The sequence below is a fragment of the Arachis duranensis genome, chromosome 6 (genome assembly GCF_000817695.3).
Source record: "Arachis duranensis cultivar V14167 chromosome 6, aradu.V14167.gnm2.J7QH, whole genome shotgun sequence".
Classification (NCBI taxonomy): domain Eukaryota; kingdom Viridiplantae; phylum Streptophyta; class Magnoliopsida; order Fabales; family Fabaceae; genus Arachis; species Arachis duranensis.
In genome coordinates, this window is record NC_029777.3 from 48,245,259 (window position 1) to 48,252,063 (window position 6,805).

A 6,805-nucleotide genomic window follows, 5' to 3' on the forward strand; every position below is an offset into this window, starting at 1 on the left:
TACTGGCCTAAGCGGCTAAATCAAGCTGTCCCTAACCATGTGCTTGTATCATGAAGGTCCAAGTGAAAAGCTTGAGACTGAGTGGTTAAATTCGTGATCCAAAGCAAATAGAGTGTGCTTAAGAACTCTGGGCACCTCTAACTGGGGACTCTAGCAAAGCTGAGTCACAATCTGAAAAGGTTCACCCAGTTATGTGTCTGTGGCATTTATGTATCCGGTGGTAATACTAGAAAACAAGATGCTTAGAGTCACGGCCAAGACTCATAAAGTATCTGTGTTCAAGAATCAACATACTAAACTAGGAGAATCAATAACACTATTTGAATTCTGAGTTTCTTTCGATGCCAATCATTCTGAACTTCAAAGGATAAAGTGAGATGGCAAAACTGTTCAGAAGCAAAAAGCTACTAGTCCCGCTCATCTAATTGGAACTAAGCTTCATTGATATTTTGAAATTTATTGTATATTCTCTTCTTTTTATCCTATTTTGTTTTTGGTTGTTTGGGGACAAGCAACAATTTAAGTTTGGTGTTGTGATGAGCGGATAATTTATACGCTTTTTGGCATTGTTTTTAGATAGTTTTTAGTATATTTTAGTCACTTTTTATTATATTTTCCTTAGTTTTTATGCAAAAATAACATGTCTGGACTTTACTATGAGTTTGTGTGTTTTTCTATAATTTCAGATATTTTCTGGCTAAAATTGAGAGACTTGAGCAAAAATCTGATTCAGAGGCTGAGAAAGGACTGCAGATGCTGTTGGATTCTGACCCTCCTGCACTCAAAGTGTGTTTTCTGGAGCTACAGAAGTCCAATTGGCGCACTCTCAATTGCGTTTGAAAGTAGACATCTTGGGCTTTCCAGCAATATTTAATAGTCCCTGCTTTGCTCGATATTTGATGGCCCAAACTGGCGTTAAACACCAGCCAGAAACCCTTTTCTTGCGTAAAACACCAAAACTTGCACACTTCTTGGCGTTAAATGCCCATTTTGGCACCCAGGGTGGCGTTTAACTTCAATTTGAGGCATATACACGTGAAAGCTTGAAAGCTCAGCCCAAACACTCACCAAGTGGGCCCCGAAAATGGATTTCTGCACTATGTGCACTTAGTTACTCATTTTCTGTAAACCTAGGTTACTAGTTTAGTATAAAAACTAATTTTAGAGATTCATTTTGTAACTCATGACATTTTACATTTCATATTGTATCTTCTACTGCATGAGTCTCTAAACCCCATAGGTGGGGTGAGGAGCTCTGCTGTGTCTCAATGAATTAATGCAGTTACTATTGTTTTCTATCCAATCACGCTTGATTTTGTTCTAAGATACTCACTCGTACTTCAATATAGAGGATATGATGATCCATGACACTCATCATCATTCTCAAATTTATGAACGCGTGCTTGACAACCACTCCCGTTCTACCTGAGCTCAACGTAGTCATTGGGCGACAGCTTAAGTGCGTATCTCTTGGTTCTCTAATCCGCGGACTGAGTTCGTAAGGTTAGAACCTTCGTGGTAGAGGCTAGAACCAATTGGCAGCATTCCTGAGATCCAAAAAGTCTAAACCTTGTCTGTGGTATTCCGAGTAGGATCTGGAACGGGATAACTGTGATGAACTTCAAACTCACGAATGTTGGGTGCAGTGACAGTGTGCAAAAGGATAGAGAGATCCTATTCCGACACAAGTGAGAACCGACAGATGATTAGCCGTGCAGTAGCTATACCTGGTATTTTTCATCCTAGATGAGAGATCCGACCGTTGATTAGCCGTACAGAAATCGTACCTTGTATTTTTCATCCGAGAGGACGGATGGTAGCCATTGACAACGATGATCCACTAACATACAGCTTGCCATGGAAGGAGGTCATGCGTGTTTGGAGAAGAAGACAGTAGGAAAGCAGAGATTCAGACGACAGAGCATCTCCGGAACCTCAACCTGTTCCTCATTACTGAATCACAAGTACCATTCATCTTATGTTATTTACTTTTCATAAACAAAATTATTTTTATCATTAATCTCCTGACTAAGATTTACAAGATAACCATAGCTTGCTTTAAGCCGGCAATCTCCGTGGGATCGACCCTTACTCACGTAAGGTATTACTTGGACGGCCCAGTGCACTTGCTGGTTAGTTATGTGGAGTTGTGAAAAGTGTGATCATAATTCCGTGCACCATCATTCCTGTCTTATGTGCAAACGTTCACATTCCCTCAAGGAAAACCAATGTTAAATACGAAGAGTTATAACATAATAACACCAATAAATAGGGGCTATAGCAAGAAGATAAATTGAAAAAACAAAACACAGCAACAACTACAAGACAACATTACCAACTTAACATCAAGAAAGTACTCAGAAAATAACACAACAACAACCTATGTGTTTCTGAATCAAAATTAAAGTTACTTTTATTCCAATTGCTTTTTGCATTCCAATTAATTCGGTTTAAAATGATAAAACAAAAACTAATTTCAGAAGTAGAGGTTACAGAGAGAGCCACGATAAAAACAACAACTACTACGACGATACTTCAGTGAGTCGTTAAGGGATGATCGACAGAAGAAAGAGGGACAAAGTGAGAGGGCAGGAGATAGCGATGGCGTCAGCGCTGCTTGTCAACACGGCGGCGACAATACTTGGAAGGACAGTGAAAGCTACGGGCAACGAAAATTTAACGACTTTAAGGGATAATGATGATACACAGAAGAAATAGAGACCGCATGAGAGGATAATAGATGGCGACGATGCCAGTGAATCTTACGACAGCGACGGCGAAATTTAGAAAGAACGAAGCGAAGTGATGAAGAAACAATGAAGAGATAGAAATGTGCTTCAATAAATAGGGAAGGTGTTCTTCTAGGTAATAGTGATTTGGTAAAAATAAATAAATTTAGTTTTTAATATTTAAAAAAATTATACAATTACTCATTTTAAAAAATAATTTAACAACAAAATAATCATATTTTAATTAAGATGTTAACTCTCATCAAATTAAAGTAATTCATATTAAAAATAAATATTCAATTAAAATGTAATACATCAAAAAAATAATTATATGTTACTTTAAAAAAAATTGAATAGAATTCACCTAATAATAACAATAATAATAATAATATGCTTGTATCTTACTAGATTCTAAACCGTCCTTTTTTGTTAAATTATTGTTTCTCTTCAAGTTAATAAATATGATCAAATTCTTTCACAGGCAAAATTGAATTCAATTGAATCTCTGTCTACTTAAATTTCTCCCAAATTCCAACTCGGATATTTGAAGTTGAATTCTTCTTCACCTTGCAATTAATATTATCTAGATGAGGAGAAAAATAGAACAAGTTATATTGTATTATTATATATTGGGATTGTCACGGGTGTCAATTGAGGCTTTTCTTTTTAGCATAAGAAAGGATAATGCAACAAAATGTCAAATATCCGTAGGTGGAGGATTTAGAAATTTGTTAAATGTTCTGCTGTGCAGTACACATTAATTTTAATGGACAACATTAAAATAAACTTTAAAAAGAATATTGATAAAATAACACGCCCGGTGGGACTCGAACCCACAGTCGCCTGATTAGAAGTCAGGCGCCTTATCCATTAGGCCACGAGCGCTTTCTACTAATTTCCTATAAATACAATGATTAAATTCCAAAATGCCGTTGGAGATGAATAGCAAACTCAAACCGAATAGATTTGATATCATATTTGGCATAAAAGGTTTTGGTTACACCAAAATATCCAATTGACCAATTTCTTGCTTTAATCTCTCTAATTTTTTTCATTTTTGATCTAGTAAAGTTTAAAGAAATTTAATTATCTTCCTTATAATTAATTTGTTCTATTAAAGTATTAGGGTAATTCTAGTATTGTATCCTTTAATGGAGAGTGAATATTGCTTATTTTTTTAAATAGAAAAAGTTCATCCAAAAACGAGTATTTTACACAAATAAAAAATTTATATAAAAAATTTGAATTTTTTTTGTGAACAAAACCAAGAGAAAAAACAAAAAAGCAAAAAAGAAAAAGAAAAGAAATCAGGTTCTTAACAGCAAAAGAGGACAAATCACCTCTGGCGGTTGGTGCCAAAGGTGAACCTCATCAGCTCCGCTACCTCCAGATCCTATCTTTGCCAACCGATCTGTCACGACATTAGCTTCTCTCGGGCTCAAAACGAATATCCCAATCCCTTCTTAACTTCAACTCAAAGGCCAGTTGTATCACTTCATTTTCAAGATGCCAGAGTGGAACTTGCCAACTAGTCACTAGCTCAAAAGCTGCTGTGCAATCTGTCTCACAGACAACAAGCTTAAGACCCGCCTCCCAAGTCCAAGCCAAACCTTTCCATATACTCCACAACTCCATCTTGATAACACTAGATCCAAAGGAATTTTCTGAGCATCCCATTACCCATTGACTGGAGCTATTGCGAATTATCCACCCAAAACCAGCACAATCATCCTCCAAGTTCACACTCCCATCACAATTTAACTTCTAAGCACCAGGTTCTGGCGGAGACCAAGACAGAGGTTTTAATCCCTGGACGCAACACACTCGATTCTGAGTTGTATATTCAAAATCCACCATCCACCTGCAAGCCTTGTATGCAATTAACCCAGGAGATCTAAAAACTCCCTGAAAATTACCAATATTTCTGTCTTGCCAAATTGACCATATTATAGCTACAAATTTGGAACAACCTTCATTGAGGAGGCCAAGCTTGAACCAATCATGCACTTTGTGAGAGCCAAAGAAACACACATCAGAAAAACCTAGAGAAACCCAAACTTATTGCACCACTTCACAATCCCGAAAACAATGAAGAATTGTCTCCGGAAGTTGATTGCAAGGTGTATATAAGGATGAGGAGGAGAGATGTCGTCGAAAACATAGATATTGAGTTGGTACAGCATCATGAAGGCAAAGCCACACTAGGAGCCTCAACTTTTCAGGGACACGTGCCTTCCAAAGCCAAAGCCAATTGATATTCCTATCCCAATTCAACTTATTCTGAATTAACCATAAATATCCTTGTTTAGCAGAGTAACGAGTGTGCTCCCAACTCCAACCCAAATCACGACCAGAAGCCGAAATATGTACTAAACTAAGTGATGCCAGGGCATCTTGGCCAGTTTCACTGACCTTTCTTTACTATTTTTAGGGTAGTTTCATGCATTTTCTTAAGAAATAAGATAGTTTTGGGTGGATATTCACTTACATCTTGATTCAAGCATACATTGTGCATTTTACATGATTTCATGAGAATTTTGCATGAATTATATGACAAATTGGATGATGCATGACTCATGACTTGTACTAGAACTTTGATGCACTTTGTTGCTTGATTTCAGGACAAAAGAAGCAAAGAAGAACCACGTTAGCAGCCACGTTAGTTTAGCTAACGTGACCTCTAACGTGGAATGGGAGCTAGCTTGCAAAGTTAGTGAGAAAGGTAATCGCCAATAACGCCCTAGAAGCCATCATAGCCCACGTTAAGAGTCACGTTAACTAAGTTAACGTGAACTCTAACATGGAAGAAGACAACAAGGCCAACGTTAGTGACACTCTCCTTTGTCACTAACGTTGGACCAAGCTCATAATTGGCCACGTTAGTTGCCACGTTAACTTAGTTAACGTGGACTCTAACGTTAAGAAGCAAAAGAGAAGCCAACGTTAGTGACATTCACCTTTGTCACTAACATTGGCCAAGCCTCCATAAACCACGTTAACTCCCACGTTAACTTAGTTAACGTGGAAGCTAACGTGGAGAGAGCAATTGATCGACAACGTTAGTGACACTTACCTTTGTCACTAACGTTGGGATGAACACCTAAGAGCCACCATGAGCAACGTTAACTCCCACGTTAACTTTGTTAATGTGGAAGCTAACGTGGATAAAGAGATGATGAGCCAACGTTAGTGACACTCACCTTTGTCACTAACATTAGAGATGGCTAGCAGTACTATGTTAGAAGCCACGTTAACCTAGTTAACGTGCACTCTAACGTGGGAAGTAGGGGCACATTGGAACGTTAGTGACAAAGGTAAGTGTCACTAACGTTCTCGAAGGATTGGCATCACTACGTTAGAAGCCACGTTAACTGATGAGCGGATAATTTGTACGCTTTTTGGCATTGTTTTTAGTATGTTTTTAGTATGATCTAGTTAGTTTTTAGTATATTTTTATTAGTTTTTAGTTAAAATTCACTTTTCTGGATTTTACTATGAGTTTGTGTGTTTTTCTATGATTTCAGGTATTTTCTGGCTGAAATTGAGGGACCTGAGCAAAAATCTGATTCAGAGACTGAAAAGGACTGCAGATGCTGTTGGATTCTGACCTCCCTGCACTCGAAGTGGATTTTCTGGAGCTACAGAAGCCCAATTGGTGCGCTCTCAACGGCTTTGGAAAGTAGACATCCTGGACTTTCCAGCAATATATGATAGTCCATACTTTGCCCAAGATTTGATGGCCCAAATCGGCGTTCAAAGTCACCCTCAGAAATCCCAGCGTTAAACGCCGGAACTGACACCAAAATGGGAGTTAAACGCCCAAACTGGCATAAAAGCTGGCGTTTAACTCCAGGAAGAGTCTCTACACGAAAATGCTTCATTGCTCAGCCCAAGCACACACCAAGTGCGCCCGGAAGTGGATTTTTATGTCATTTACTCATTTCTGTAAACCTTAGGCTACTAGTTTTCTATAAGTAGGACCTTTTACTATTGTATTGAGACATCGAGGGGTAGCTATCTTCATTGTTATGCTATCTTAGATCATTGGGAGGCTGGCCATTCGGCCATGCCTAGAC

The 6,805-nt window shown here is 38.1% G+C and overlaps 1 non-coding gene across 1 annotated transcript; it reads right to left on the bottom strand.

The window, feature by feature from the left end:
* Positions 1 to 3,541: 3,541 nt before the first annotated feature.
* On the bottom strand, positions 3,542 to 3,614 carry TRNAR-UCU (transfer RNA arginine (anticodon UCU)). Its single transcript has one exon. It is a non-coding gene; the product is annotated as a tRNA-Arg (tRNA).
* Between the last annotated feature and the right edge of the window lie 3,191 nt (positions 3,615 to 6,805).